At 40.0% G+C, this 17235-nt stretch overlaps 1 pseudogene; it reads left to right on the top strand.

Moving 5' to 3' along the window:
• Positions 1-13808: 13808 nt before the first annotated feature.
• On the top strand, positions 13809-13968 carry LOC148532129 (U2 spliceosomal RNA; annotated as a pseudogene).
• The last annotated feature ends 3267 nt before the right edge of the window (positions 13969-17235 follow it).

The following is a 17235-nucleotide window of genomic DNA, read 5'->3' as shown; positions in this document are numbered from 1 at the left end:
AAAGGCTCTTGCTTGCTTTGGGTGAAGAGTTTGCAATGTGATCACAGCAACTGCTCCAAAGTGCGGCAGTGACCAGTACTTACTGATGTGTACCGATTAGCGACATGTTGTACAAGCTCCTAGTGACAGAGCAGTGCCGACATTGTTGCAAGTGTATGGCAAACTGTCAGTTTGTAATCAAGAGATGCCTCTTTCTTGGTTGAGACTTGTAGTCCAGTGATGGTGCTATGCACCACTGCTCAGACCCCACTACTATTTTCTAAGACATGTCATCACTGTGTGAGTGCAGAACACCACTTTCTACAATGCTGCAGTGACCAGTACTTACTGATGTGTAATGATTAGCATCAAGCTCCCGGAGGCATAGCCGTGCCGTCATTGCCACAAATGTGTGGCATAAAATGCTCTGTCAGTTTGTAATCCAGGGACACCTCTTTCAGGGCTAAGACATTTAGTTCAGTGATGGTTTTATGCACCACTGTTCAGACCCCACTACTAATTTCTAAAGACATGCTATCACTGTGTGAGCACTGCACATCACCTTCTACAATGCCGCAGTGACCGTCACTTACTAATGTGTACTGATTAACGACATGTTCTACAAACTCCAAGTGGCACAGCAGTGCCAACATTGCCGCATGTGTGCAGCATAAAATGCACAGTCAGTTTGGAATTTCAAGACACCTCTTTCAGGGTTGAGATTTATGGTTCATTAATAATTTCATACAGCACTGCTAAAACTTCACTACTAATTTTTAAGGCATGCTATTACTGTATGAGTGTTGCACATCACTGTCAAAAATAGCCTGCCATGCAGAAATACTACAGTACTGTATACTGTATTAAAGACACTGTTTTCACTCTAAACTACTGTACCATATGTAATTGGTGCACCTGTCAGTGCTTACTGTTATATTGTATTTTGTATTGCAATACTGTATCCATCCACTGCTGTATTATTCACCACTTATTCACAATTATTCAGTGGAGCACTGGCCACTCAGCGGTAAAGCTGTGTATTGCATGCAGTGAATATTGTCAAGTCTCACTGCGCCTTACCATTTCCATGCCATGCTATTCTCATGCCACAACTTATAAACCTGTATGGCTGCTTTGAGCTAAGATTTATCCGGACAAATCTGTATATATTGTAGTACATTCTACACATGGTGTCCTCTCTCCCTCTTGTTTGGAGGTTTTCAAGTCCCTAAGAAGAGATTTGGAGTTTCCTACTACATTATGGATTTAAGCTGACAACAGTGGATTTAGGGGAATGTTTATCACAATGCGGATGAGAAGTAATAATATCACCCAATTTTGCAATGTGATATTTGAATACATTGCAAAGACATATCAAATATTCCACACAAGAAAATAGCTTGCAAGAAAGCTCTGCCCTGCAAAACCTCTTCCCACTGTTTTCAGGGTATGTTTTTCAAAAAATACCTGTGTGTGTGCATGTGCTGTCTATGGCTACTGCTACCCCACACCCCAATCCCACTTGCCTCCCCACTTGCATTTACCTCAGTGATCAGTGATTCAAAGAGCTCCTCTGTGACTTTGGTCAGCTCACCACTGAGCTCCTGCTCTGTGATGCAGGTCATCTGAAGTGTGCTGTAAACCGAAATCAGATGATTGGGGTCACAGAGAAGAAACCTGGCATTCAGCTCACCAGAATCACAAAGGAGCTCACTGAAACATTGATTACTGGACCCTGGGTGCAGATACAGTGCACCCGTAAAGTATTCACAGCGTGTCACTTTTTCATCATTTTGTTATGTTACAGCCTTTTTCCAAAATGGAAAAAATGCATTTTTGTCCTCAAAATTCTACTCACAATACCCAATAATGATAACATGTAAAAAATTTTTTCCATTTTTGCAATTTTAATAAAAATAAAAAAACTAAGAAATCACATGTACACAAGTATTCACAGCCTTTGCTATGAAGCTCAAAATTGAGCTTAGGTGCATCCTGTTTCCACTTATCATCCTTGAGATGGTCCTACAGCTTAATTGGAGTCTACCTGTGGTAAAATCAGTTGATTGGACATGATTTTGAAAGGCATACACCTGTCTATATAAGGTCACACACTTGACAGTGCACGTCAGAGCACAAACCAAGCATGAAGTCCAAGGAATTGTCTGTAGGCCTCCGAGACAGAATTGTCTCAAGACACAAATCTGGGGAAGGGTACAGCGAAATATCTGCTCCTTTTAAGGTCCCAGTGAGTACAGTGGCCCCCATCATCTGTAAATGGAAGAAGTTCAGAACCACCAGGACTCTTCCTAGAGTTGGCTGGCCATCTAAACTGAGCGATTGGGGGAGAAGGGCCCTAGTCAGGGAGGTGACCAATAACCTGATGGGCACTCTGTCAGAGCTACAGCATTTCTCTGTGGAGAGAGGAGAACCTTCCAAAAGGACAACCATCTCTGAAGCAATCCACCAATCAGGTCTGTATGGTTGAGTGGCCAGTCAGAAGCCACTTTTTAGTAAAAAGCACATGGCAGCCTGTCTGGAGTTTGCCAAAATGCAGCTGACAAAATTCTCTGGTCTGATCAGACAAAGATTGAACTCTTTGGCATGATTGCCAGGGATTATGTTTGGAGGAAACTGGGCACTGCTCATCACTAGGCCAATACCATCCCTACAGTGAAGCATGGTGGTGGCAGCATCATGCTGTGGGAATGTTTTTCAGCAGCAGGAACTGGGAGAATAGTCAGGATAGAGGGAAAGATGAATGCAGCAATGTACAGAGACATCCTGGATGAAAACCTGCTCCAGAGCGCTCTTGACCTCAGTCTGGGGCGACGGTTCATCTTTCAGCAGGACAATGACCCTAAGCACACAGCCAAGATATCAAAGGAGTGGCTTCAGGACAACTCTGTGAATGTCCTTGAGTGGCCCAGCCAGAGCCCACACTTGAATCTGATTGAACATCTCTGGAGAGATCTAAAAATGCCTGTACACTGATGCTTCCCATCCAACCTGAAAGAACTTGAGAGGTGCTGCAAAGAGGAATGGGCGAAACTGCCCAAAGATAGGTGTGTCTTTTTGAATATGATGCTTGTGGCATCATATTCAAAAAGACTTGAGGCTGTAATTGCTGACAAAGGTGCAACAACATAATATTGAACAAAAGTTGTGAATACTTATGTACATGTGATTTCTTAGTTGTTTTTTTTAATTAAATTTGCAAAAATCTCTAAAACACTTTTTACACATTGTCATTATGGGGTATTATGTGTAGAATTTTGAGGAGAAAAATTAATTTATTCAATTTTGGAATAAGGCTGTAACATAACAAAATGTGGAAAAAGTGACGCGCTGTGAATAATTTCTGGATGCACTGTAAGTGTGTTTTTTTTCTTTAACTATTTTTTAACAGTGGTCAGCCTGTGGTCAGTTTAGATAGACATGTCTAATCACAGGTGCCAGCTACTGGCTTTTCTCTGCCTAAATAAGTAGAGTTGGGGTAGGTAAAACAGGGGAAAGTAGTGATCATACCATCTCCATGTGGCGTTATTATCGCAATGCTTCTCCTGTTATTTTTTTCACAATTAGATTTTACTGAATTTGAGCACAGCACATTTCCCATTACAAGTATTAGAAATGTGATCTGCTTACTAAAAAATGGGTTTGGAGGAGAAATGTGTGGTTTATCCTCCAATTGACTATTTAAACATTTAGGTATTAATAAAATAATGTGAAAAGGGTAAGGCCCATTACTTTCAAAAAGGAGAGCATGTTCATCCATTTCTATGTTCATGTTATGTAACTCTGGTTGGTGATTGCCACCAGGGAACAAAGCTGCACATAATGTTTGCAGCACATGAGATATTTTGTTTATATACCTTGTAAATGATAGCTATAATCTGATTGCTTGTTAATGGCAATGCCTATACTCCTCCATTTAGAAGATTAAAAAAATGTAACCCTAGGCTTACTTGTACAAGTAAAGAGACTAATCAGCTGATTCACAGATGGACAGAGATGTGGCTGCAACTATTGGCGATTGCCCATCTACAGTTATGCAAATACCACTACAAAGTACTTATCTGGTGTACATCCATGACTCTGAGTTTGCAAAGACTGACATGCCCATTGTCAGGGTCTGTAGGCATTGAAATACTAATTGTTACATCTTCCATTGGATGCCCCATTAAGATTAACACCATGTGGCAGGTGCAGTTTCTCAATTCATGCATAGACTCCTATGAAAGTAGTTGAACATCTGTGTACACATCCACTTTCACCATCATGCCCATGATACTCCTATAACACACCCATAAGATGGACCGTCACCATGCGAGCTCTAAGCCACCTACTAGTAACTGCCCAAGAATACTTGTCAATTTTCCAAGACATTTCTGATATCATGTGTCTCAATCACAACAGAACCTAAGTGCATACACTCTGTGTAACTCAGGCACAGTAGGAGTTTTCAGGGATTTTTCCACACACACACATTACAAAAATTGTTTAACTATGTGAACATCTGCATTGAATAAGACCTTAAGTACTTTTCTAAGGCTCAATTTTTTTTGTTGGTAGTTTGAATTATGATTTTTCGAATTGCCTAGTAGACATAAATTAATATGTCTATATATTTTCAAATTTATTTCAAATATGCTGAAGTTTGCCAAAATTTCAGAACCAGTGGGATTGATATGCATATTTCATAGACAGATTAAATTGAATCCCAGGATGGAAAATTAGTTCTACAGATATCATGATCATTGAGAACAAAGATAGAGCTATAGTCATGTTTAATGTTGACACTACTGTATAAAAAGGCAATAAAAGAGCACAGATCATACATTATTAACATCATTGCAAAAACAAATATAATACAACTTACAATTAATAACAGTACACTTGCACTTTTAAGTGCCTTTGACTCTGCATAGAGACAGTCTCTAACTGGCTCTCATGTTTACTGGAACATTAAATTCTGTTTCCTGCACTGCTCCATAAAATGAACCAAAAAGGTGTATCTACTTTCTACTAAGATAAACTTAATTTCCATTCCTCTGCAGATGCCCACTTACACTACATACTGTACCTATGCACCAATGGCGGAAGTCAAGGTACATTTGCACAAATTAAGAATTCTATGGAGGTCACAATCAGCATATTTGCTGCACTGCTGCTGTTTTCTGCTTTGTAATTTAAATCCTGCTCATTGAGTCAGTGGATATTTAGTTTTGAGTTATATACCAATGAAACTGGGTACAGCAGCTTGAAGCTTTAACCCTTTTCAAATAACTACACATTAGCAGATACTATTTCTACATATAACTAATGGCACTGCAAATTTATCTTACTATAGAAATCTATTAAGAAGTTAGGTAGTGCACTGAAGCAATAATCAATAAACAGAGCTCAGCAGCTGTTGTCCATACTAACTCGTCCATGAATTTTTATCTGTTTTGACATCAGAACAAACATAATGATGCATTGGATGAATGTATAAATCAATACAAGAAAACATTTGTAATTACTGTTGCTGATCTTACAAGATGAATTAGTATTCAACTTCTGTGCAAGAGCAATTTTGCATTATAGTCAACTTATACGTTTGCAGGAATATTATAAAACACACACACTTTAAAATATCTAGTGGTCTATGTACTAAGCCATGGAGAGTGATAAAGAGGAGATAGATAAAGTACCAGCCAATCAGCTCCTAACTGCCAATTTTCAAACAGCCTGTAAAGTGACTGTTAGGAGCTGATTGGTTGGTACTTTATCTCTCTACATTTTAATACACAAATTAACTACAGATATTTTTACAGAGACACGCAACCAATAATAATTGACTTTCTACATGTACATAATGATTCAAACTTTTGTACACTTAATAAGTTCTCATCTAACTAGATTTGGAAACAATGTGTATCATAATTATTCATTATTTATGAAATGGGTAAGTAATTTCAGTGGGGCTGAGACCTAATGCAAATCCCGATTTTTACTCATTCAGACTAATTCAGTGTCTCTACAAATATAATATAGCCAAGTTACTAGGATGTATTACAGTAAATTACAAATGGCAATACAAATAAAATGTAATATTTTCTGTGGCAAAAGAGCACATCTAGATTCAAGTTAAACACTTTGAGTAGTACAACTCAGTATCAGGCTCAAAGTGTATAAAATAACTCTGTGGATGCTAAGAAAATGGGCACATAGATCTGTGCACCTTACCAAAGTGTTACGGGACAATTAATACAATTACAGGGAGGCTTTCCCTTTCGTTTGATTGTGGAGGTGAATGGAAGACAACTATCGATGCATGACGCCAAGGAGGGCAAAGAACTTTTGCATAGACTACAACTATCTGTTACCGATGTGCACACTTTTTCTATCAACCAAGATTATTCACCTTCTTGAATTATGGGTTGAGATGGAGGAATTTCGTCACTGCCATCTTTTCTCTCTAAGGTTATATTAACATGTCGTTGTTTTATGTGATATAATTACATTGCATATATTTTTTCTTACTGGTATTGCATAGGTTTACCTGGATTGTTTGATAGTGGCGGGTGGACAGGGTTCAGTCCACTCAATTTCTTATTATCCTCCCCAGAATGTGGGACTAAGAAGGGATAACTCTCACCATTCATTTCTTAGTTTATTTGTAGTTTTTCCCTCCCAAACAAGGCACCCACTGGAAGTACTCCTTCCTTGGAGTGTTTCCTATCTTTATTTTTCCAAAGGGTGCACTCATTGTGAACTTTGTCCCCCATTTTAGGGTGTAGAATTGTTCACTCTCCTGTTTCTATCCCTTTTGTATTTTTTATCTTTACCATTTTTTCCCTTTATCCCAGTATTAGGCAACACTATCGGTTTCTGTCAATGCCACATTAGCCATTTTGAATTATGATGCTGCTGTGTTATCACTTAATGTAAATGGTCTTAATACTCCCCACAAAAGGTCACTTTTATTTAACACAATCCATTCTCAAAGGGGAGATATAATTTTTTGCAGGAGACCCATTTTAAAAAGGATTCCCACCCCTCCATAGTATCAAAACGCTACGTCAAAGTTTTTCTTTCTGCTCACTGCTCTAAAAAAGAGGGGGTGGCTATTATGGTCCACTCATCGGTCCCTTTCCAACTTCTTTCTTTAAAGAGTGATTTAGAAGGAAGGGATCTTATTTTGGTTGCACAAATAGGCCATCAAATTATAATCATTGTATATTTGTACATGTCCAATGTAGGTCAAGCCAGGATTTTTTGCACAATATTTGCAGAAATTCACAAAGTACACAGGGGTCTGTTAATAGTGGGAGGGGATATTAATGCAATTTTGTCTCCTGAGTTGGATAGAAGCACCTCAAAAAATGCCCACCCTCTTCGTTTATCTTATGGCACACTTCGCAGAACAATAATTGAGGCTGGTCTTTTTGACACATGCAGAGCCCATTACTGTCCACCTTGTATTCGACCACACATGGCTCTTACTGTAGACATATAGACATGATAATTGCAGTGGGATATTGAAAATGCTAGTCAAAGTAGATATAGTCGCCATTGTGTGGTCAGACTATTCCATAGTTATAGCTAACACAGACTCATTACAATCTGGTAGGGGTCACCTTCATGGAGAATAAATGAGACTCTCCATTGTTTTCCTCAGTTTAAAGACTACATTTGTATACAAATTAAGGAATATTTTGACCTTAATGAAAGCCAAGAAGTCCCTTACCCCACAATATGGGAAGCACATAAGGCCACTATTAGAGGAGCGGTAATTGGATATGCTACACATAGAAAAAAGCAACAATCTAAAAGAATTTTTGACTTAAGTACACAACTAGAGCAGCTGGAATGCTCCCATAAACATGCCCACTTCCCATCATTGGTCAGGCAACTCCTGAGTGTCAGAGGTGAACTTCAGTCCATATTGGCTGAACAGACAGTGAAGTCACTATGTGTATTAGTTATATTTATACAATATATCTAATGGTACATCGTATTGATATATTTGATCTGCATATTCAGTCCCATTGTTGAACAGATCCAATCATTTTCATTGTGGAATCTAGCGAGGTTCTTCCATTTTTACTTTGTGCATAGCATCCAGGGAGGCTGACTACCCCCACTTGAATCTACAGCTTCAGACAGCGCCATTCTGATATTCTTTTTTCCTGAGAAGTCACTAAGGTGGGCAAACCAAAATTTTTTACAAAAAAGCAACAAATCTGATGCTCTGTTGACATTGCAGTTGAGGGCTAAAATGGCTTCTCAAACTATAGCAGCCCTTTGAGGCCATCAAGGTACTATTACCAATGATCCTGTAGCTATTAATCACTCTTTCTACAATTATTTAAGAACATTATATAATCTTGATAGTCCCCACCGAACATTGCTTCCTCCCTCTTCGGTTAGGAGTATCTTGAGTCATGCAGACTTCCCAAACTCTCTGACTCTGCTATAGCAGAACTGAATTTGCCTATCACCGCAGAGTAGTTGGAATTACCCTGAAATCACACAAACCAGCTAAGGCTCCTGGACCTGATGGCTTGCCTTTTGCTTACTACAAAACATTCTCTACATTGTTGTCCTCTCACCTGGTGTCCTTATATAATAGGATTTTGGAGGGGGAACATTTACACCCTGACTCTTAAATCTGTTACTATAGTACTTCCCAAACCACAAAAAGAACCACTTGTTGGACTAACTACAGGCCGATCTCCTTGATAACGCTGACATTAAGCTGTTCGCAGAGATTCTAGCTAATAGGCTGAACTTATATTTATTGCAGTTGATTGATGCCGACCAAATCAGTTGTGTCCCTAGGAGACAGGCCTTGGAGAATACTAGATGGACAATTAACCTAATTTACTATATCAATAAATGTAAGATAAAAGTTGTGTTGCTGTCACTCGATGAAGAAAAGGACTTTGATAGGCTATATTGGTCTTTAATGTTTCAGGCCTTACAGACTTACGGCTTTTGTGGCAGTTTTATGTCAGCATATAAGGCTCTATACCATGGGAGGGGAACCTTTTATTTCTGCTGAGAGCCATTTTGATATATATAACATTATTTGTGGGCCTGGTGCAGGCCATGCCCCTCTGTGTAATGTCACACAATGGTGGGGTCACAATTGCCAGTGATTACAGTAATGCCTGGAGCTCCTGAGGAGGCTCTGGGAAGCTGTAAGGGTGCTCCAGCCAGCACTGCTGCATAGATTCTGCCTGCAGGGTGCCATTCTAGGCACCCTGCTAGAAAGAATAGGCTAGCAGAAAAAAGCTCAGAGGGTCAGATCAAATGATTCCATGGGCCTTGTATGGCCCCCGGTCCTGAGGTTCCCCATCCCTGCTCTATACCATAGTCCATCGGCCATAGTTTCGACTAGTGGCCTTTCTTCCACATTTTTTACTTTGGTAATGGTATGAGACAAGGATGTTCTCTTTCGCCTTTGCTTTATGCCTTAAGCATAGAACCTCTTGCAGCCAAAAGTTGTGACAATCCTGATATCAAGGGTGTGTCAGTACAAGGATCGCAATACAATATATCTCTGTTCTCAGATGATCCTTTACTAACCATGACATCTACCTAATTTATAGGCTGAATTAAGCACTTACAGTTATTGTTCAGGGCATAAAGTAAATAGCACTAAATTGGAGGCTTTGGCTATCCACCTCCCTCCTCCCATACAGAAGCTGCTAGAGATCAATTTTGAATACACCTGGTTACCTAAATCCTTTAAATACTTAGGGATTACTATTATTAAGATGTACAAACACCTATTTCAGGCTAATTATATTCCTCTACTTCAATTGATCAAAAAGGATATTCCAGATGGGCTCCCCTATGCATTTGGTGGTCAGGTCATGTTAACACCATTAAGAAAAATATTATCCACAGGTTATTATACCTTTTCCAAACATTCCCAATTGTGGTCCTGGCCTCTCATCTTCGTGAGGTTCAATCAGTATGTGGCTCCTTTGTGTTTAGCCTGTTTGGCTAAATCAGTGATTTATGGTCGTCTGGGGCTTCCCATTTTTGATAGATATTATTCTGCAATACAAATGAGTCATATCACATCATGGCACTCAGAGGAGGGGAGTACGAAATGGGTATTACTTGAAAATTATTTTGTGGTCATCCACTTAACTAGTTTCTTCCATGGCTGCCTCCTAATATGAGATCTGCCTCGGTTCGGGAAGTTCCCTGCGTAAGGGCTGTCCTGCAAGTATGGGACAAACTAAATAAATGTTTAAAAGTGGAACCCTACCAAACCCCCTGACCCATTTATGGCACCATCCTCATTTCCCACTGGGGAACATGCACTCTTATAAGCAACCCTGGATATCGGCTGGGATTACTAGAATTATGCATATTCAGGGAGATTTTGCCCCCCCAAATTTTGCAGATTTATGTGAAAAACATGGTATGTCTTCTTACTACCAGTTTGCATATTTACAAATTTGTAGTTTTATTTTCTCACTAAGCAAACCCCACAAAACCTGACCACCTACTGCATTTGAGAGTATATGTATTTACAACCCGGGTTGCAAGGGATCCATATCAATCTTGTACTCATTGTTAACCCCTAATCCCCTGAATTTAGGGAACCCTTTGAGCAAACCTGGGAACATGATTTGGGGATTAGTTTGGAGGACAATAAATGGGTAGACATCCGGCAATGGGTGGCTAAGTCCTCCATTAATGCCAATATTAAAGAAATCTCCTTCAAAGTGTATTTTTGATAGTACATGGTTCCTGCAAAACTGCATCAGATTTTCCCAGGGTCTTAGGTCCTCTGTTTGGAGGCAGTGCGGCCAAATTGGTTACTATTTTTATTAGTGGTGGGTCTGCCCTTTGTTATCAAAATATTGGGGTGAAATCACATCTTTGTTGTCCAGGTTGCTTAGTGTTTCCCCCCTAGAGACCCTCTATATATGCTTCTATGCAAACCTACTAGATACCTTTCTAAACCTCAAAACAAACTCTGTGGCCATATTTATAATGTAGCCAAACCATTGATTGTTACAAACTGGAAGCAAATTGAGGCTTCAGCAATGACCGTGCTATTGAATAAAATATGGCATTTAGCCTCCATGGAATATATTACTGTGCTACTCCATGATACTGTGATAAAGTTCCATACTACCTGGGACCCTTGGTTTTCTGCATTCCATAGACAACTGCCTGGAATGGAATGAAGCTGTTTTTTCCTGGGTGGTGTACTATACCGCAGGTTGCCTCCCTTACCCCTTTTTGTTTTTCTTCTTTTCTTTCCTCTTTGGACTTTTCTTCTTTTTTTTGTTAAAAATTAAAAACTAGCAGTTGTGTATTAACAATGATGTATATGCTATATTTTGGAATTATTATTTGGTTTGTAATTATTTGTACATACTATGTGCTAGATAGTTTTTGTGCTGTATTTTATACCAAATAGTATTATAAATAAAGATATATTAAAAAAAGTAAATGGGCATACACACACATTCATGTTTTAACTGAAAGACAGAAAGAGAAGAAAGGAGTGTTCAAACTAGAGATGAATGGTTTGATTTTTCTGAAAACCAAAAACATTGGAACTTAGGGTATCAAAGTGAATTTGTGTCCCGGCTCAGGTCTTCCCGCCATATCCACAATGATGCAAAATGTAATTTTCTCAGAAATGTCAGATCTCACATGTTTTGGACTGCATATGAATGCCTCCCTTATGACCATCTGCCATTTCACATAGGAGAGTTGAGGGAGAGTGTGTGGTACTGTGGTCTGTGTTTAAAAAATGTCATTAGGATGCCATCAGGGTGCCATTAGGGCAGAGAGACTTATAGTAGGTAGATGGGGTGGATTGGAAGAGTGATTACATGCATCTTTGTCCCTATGTATGTGTGTTTGTCAGAAACACATTGCAAACTGCAAACAAGCCACTGTATGTGGTTCTTCAAAAATAAACTCTTAAATGTTTGTTAAAAAATGAACTTGTACTTTTTTCCAAAAAACTATCTGCAGTGCAGTATATATATATATATATATATATATATATATATATATATATATATAACACATAAAAAATTCCTAAGTGCTCTATGTGCAAAAAATTAAACCAGTTTGAGTTAAATTGGGTATTCTTATTTTAGGCTGTATGACATTAGACCATGAGGGGTCCTGTGGCTATACCCTCCACCAAAAAAAATCACCCAACAGAAGGCCAGAATGGCCAATTAAAAAGATACCATAAGTTTATTTTTGGTAAAAACATAGGTTCAACATTTAAATGTTCTGGTTCACATAAAAAAAGTAAAACATATAACATAGATCCAATAAATCAATGAGCCAAGGCCAGTGCAGAGATGTGTTTTGAGACCTACCCTCACCTTTAAACAGGTGTGAGCTCAAAAGGGAGGGAATATTTTCTGTTCTTGGTGTTTAAAAAAGTTGCCTTATCTTACAAAAATTAAAAAGATTGCAAATTGTGTTTTTGAGATGCAGCATATATTACAATACTTAATGTGTTTTTGTTGTGCATCCATCATTTTCACGTCAAAAATCATAAGTGTCATAAAAATCTCCTATTCTGGTGTAATACAAAAATCATGGTTAAGTCGATAGAAGAGCAGGAGCACCCCGGAACTAATGCTGCCAGTCATAGTACTTCTTCAACATCTACTAAAGGAGGGAAAGAAGGGATAAAGAGCACAAATCTAAACAGTATTTCACAAACTTAGAGAAAACATCACCTCTAACTATTAGAAATTAATTAGGCCATGACCTTTCTTTGCTAGTAGTGGTCCTGCTACTTCCTTTTCATGCCTCGAATGCCTATAGTGGAAGCTGAAGCCAAAGACAGTCAGGCATCTTCTGTAACCTCACATGCAACAACATCTCACTCTTAGTCTAGAGGGGTCACTTTTTAAACAGGCACATAAGGGCACATAAAGAACACTAAGGCTGGAGAACAAACTGTATGTTCACAAACTTCACAGATCCATATGGAGAGTCTAAGGGTGTCCACAAGTGCTACATTATGTGTATCTCACATTTCTGACACTGTAATCATAGAGAAGCCTCCTTCCACCATTTCAGAACCCTCTGCAAATGTGAGGTTGAGTAGTAGTAGTATAAGCAATTATGATGGCTTATAATTTGAGGATGCTACTGTGGAAGTGCATCAAGATAAGGGAGATATTTGTGTATCAGACACTAATGAGGAAGTTAATGATGTATGTGTTGGACAAGAAGAAGTTGATAAAATTCAGGAGGAATATATAGTTTGTGTCAAAAACAGTCAGCCAACAATGACAGCAGTTCTAGATGTGATAAATAGAAGGATATTTTCATGCTTTGGCTTAAGACAAAACAAATCCACCTCATATGTGTAAGTTACCAGCAGCATAGATAGATCCCAGCACATGCAGTCTCATCCACCAATACCTAATTCATTAAATTCACAAAGACTAACTGATTCCTTCCCTACCTAGGATTCCCAAGAATAATCCTTGCATGCTAGGGCTGCCATTGCTCCTACTTGGGGTGAATTTTCATCACATATTGGGACCAAGAAGACTGTTTTAACATAACAATTGACTGTGAAACAATCATTTGAAAAAGCAAACAAGTATGAAAATAGCCAATCACTGCAAAGCAGATCACTGAAGCCATGATAGCTATGTTAGCATTGGTATATGGATAGAAGATTGACAATGAATAAGCTGACAATCAGTTGGTCGACACCAGATGGTCAACGTCCAATAGGTCAACAGGGACAAAAGGTTGACAGTGACAAATGGTTGACAATAAAAAAAAAGATGACAGGGTTAAAATGCAGACAGGTTACCACTTTTCTACCTTTTGGCTAAGATCAAGTGTAGTATCTTTTCCTATCTGGAGGTCATATATTAAATTAATTTTTACAAGATAGAGATGGAAGAAGAGCTTTCTCCACTCCACACATTGACCTGGTATTGCTGTAGTCCCAGGACCAGTGCAAAACAAATGCTAATGAGTTCAAATGGTCTATACACAAAATGGTCAACTTTTTTTTACAGTTTTTCAACATTGTTAAGTTAAGGGTGAAGTGTAGGGTTAGGCGTATGGGGGAGGGTTAGGGATAAGCTGCAAATGGGGAAGGTTAAGGTTAGGCACTAGGGAAGAATTAGGGATTGGTTAGGGCTAAGTTTAGGCACTAGGGAGAGGCTTAGGGTTAGGTATCTAGGGGAGGCTTATGGTTAGGATCTAGGGGGATATTTAAGGTGAGGATTTTGGTTAACAAATAAAGTGTAAACCATTTTGTGTTGACAATTTGAACCTGTCAACTTTTAACTTTGTCAACCTTTTGCACTGTTGATCATTTGTACCTGTAAAACTTTTGTTCCTGTTGACCTACTGCATGTTGACCAATCAGAACTCATTATCTGTCCAGCAAATCTCATGCAACTGGCAAGTAAATATTAGTAAGTAAGCAGACATGCAACCTTGTAGTGGTCATATTCCTAAGTCACCATGAGTGGAGTGGCAGTGTGAGTTCAGTGGCAGAAAGATTTCCTGTGGTTCCAGAAGATGCCTTAAAACACTACCAGCAAGTAAGCAGATGATTCAGCACATGGGAATAGAGAGCATGGGGCACACCAGTTAAGTTGAGGATACAAAAGAATCCACAGAATATCAGCAGTGGGAAGCAAGATCACTTTATGGGGCTCCCTGCTGCTGCCTTGGGTCATCACTACTTTCCTCTAGACAACTAGGAAGTTCAGGCACAAGGCCCATGGTCACCAGTGTAAGCTCGGGCACTATGCCTGTGGGCACCAAAGTAAGTTTAGGTACTAGCCCTGTGGGCTAAAGAATAAGTTCAGACAATAAGCCCATGGGCATCAGAGAAAGTTTGGGCACTAGGCCCATTGATACAAGCATAAGTTTTGGTACTAGGCCCATGGGCACCCATATAATATTTGGAGCTTTAGGTTTGATGTGGAATAAGGTTGTTTGAGGGAATGACTGATTCCCTCAAAATATATCCCTATTTTCCTGCCAATGCCTCCCCATTTTTTAGCCAAAACCTCACCATTTCCATGCCAAATGTTAAGTCCCATTCTATTAGATACAAGACAGAAGCCATCTGGCCACAGCTAGAGAAAGAGAAATACTATTCTAAAAGAGTTGGATAATATTTGTTAGATTGTGTCTGAATGTATATTGTTTGATGTTATACTTTAACCTTCTAGTTTTGTTTATGAGATAGGAACTGCTGAACACTATGTGAGTTGAAATTTAGGGCAGTGTATTACATGAGAAGCCTAGCAGAGTGTCAGTTGTTAGTTAGTTATGAGTTAGTAGTGTAGTTGGCTGCATTGTATTTCCTCACACATGCTGCATGACCTACAATAAAGTTACAAGGGTCATTGAATTGGCTAGTCATTCAGCATGTGTGTCAAGACCAGGGGTTCCTTACTGGTAAGTCAGCAGTCTTTGCCCATTAGGGTGCTCTGACATGTGCATTCTGGTGGCGGTGCTGGAATATGGAGACTGGCATGGGGTGCATCTGGTGGTTCCATGTTGGTAATAAATGCCAGCATGGGAGTGTTGCACAGCATTCCCAAGCTGCAGTTCTAAGGGTGCCGCCATCTTGCATTGGGCCATGTGACCTAGGGAACCAATCCTCTAAAGGTCAGCTGTTCTTTCCAGTCAAACAAGATCTGCTGTTGGGGATTTAAGGGAATTCACAGCCTCCTTACTTTGCCAGTGAAACGTGTATCAGCCAAGTCTGGTCACATTTATCTGAGCTTTTCAACGCAGCTGACTTCAGTTCTGCCTAGCTCCCTGCTGGATTCAGTTAGCCTCAGGATTCCCAGCACCTACCAGCAACTCCTCCTCCCGCTACTGTTGTAATCCCACTCACCATCCAGACTACCTTCTTACCGCATCGACCCCTGTCTACAGTTTGTTTCCCTCTGGACATACCTAAACATTATTGCTCCACTCCTGTTACTTTCATTCTGGATTTTATTACTTGCTGCTGGACTTATTATTTGACTCTGACCCATCTCCACTTTTTCCCTGGACTTGGTTCTTTCATGTCTAACATTCCATTCATTAAACAACCTTGTTTTTCTACAATTCTGATTCTATGTAACATTCTGTATTGACCCAAGGTCCACAAAATACCAACCCCTGACAATTTGCACTGGCTTAATGGATTAGGCCAATATACAGGAGTCCAGAACAGTTCTGCTTCAGGACATAGCTATCCAACTGGGTAACAGGGATACATTACAGCAGCAAATGGCCCAGTTCCTACAGGTAGTAGCCCACTGGCAAGAAACACAGCAGGCCTCACTGACCTCAACTAGATCCCCTGCTGTTACATAAGTACCCACATTGGTGATTTCAGCTTCAGGAGCAGTTCTTCATCTACATTAGGGATGAGTGGGTTCGGATTTCTGAATTCCAAACACCCCCGAGCCCCCACAATCCGAGCCAGGAACCAAGTCCGGCTCGGGTTTTCCCGACTGCCTCAGAACTGAAATCGAGGCAAAATGTCATCATCCTGCCTTCCGGATCTCATGGTTTTTTGATTATATAAAAGGTCCCTGTGTCAGCGCCATTTCTCACTCTGGCTGTCGACAGTGAAGAGGGAGGGTGGGAGTTAGAGCTGACTGGGCTGTGTAGTGTCGTGCTGTGCTGCTGTTGTCCATAGGGGCTGTGTCCACTCCTCCAAAGTCCATAGGGGCTGGCTGGGCTGTGTTGTGCTGCTGTTGTCCATAGGGGCTGTCTGGGCTGTGTTGTGCTGCTGTTGTCCTTAGGGGCTGACTGGGCTGTGTTGTGCAGTGTCCCATAAAGGTTGTAGTCCTAAAGGGGTGCTGTAGTGTTGTCCAGGGGGTGATCTGTCCATCAGGGGTGCTCCGCCCAGGTGCAAAAAAAACATTTATTTTTGTGTTTGTGAATTGTGTGCACTATAGCTGCACATGCATCAACAAAGGAGCAGCACCAAGCGTGCACCTGTGTCATAAGTAAAAGGCCGGCTGGCTCATCTCTTAAAGGGTGGTGTAATCCCCAAAGTGCACTTCAAAAAAAAATTATTTTTCTTTTCTGTGTTGTGAATTGTGTGTGCTGTAGCCACACGTGCATCAACAAAGGAGCAGCGCCAATCATGCGACTGTGTCATAAGTCTGTTAAAGGGTGGTGTAACCCCTGAAGTGCACTCCAAAAAAAAAATTCTTCTTTTCTGTGTTGTGAATTGTGTGCGTTGTAGCTGCACATGCATCA

Source organism: Taudactylus pleione, unplaced genomic scaffold (assembly GCF_031769625.1).
Source record: "Taudactylus pleione unplaced genomic scaffold, aTauple2 ptg000083l, whole genome shotgun sequence".
In the NCBI taxonomy this organism is placed as follows: Eukaryota; Metazoa; Chordata; class Amphibia; order Anura; family Myobatrachidae; genus Taudactylus; species Taudactylus pleione.
Note: the sequence above shows the minus strand (reverse complement) of the source record. Positions and strands in the feature narration are given on the sequence as shown.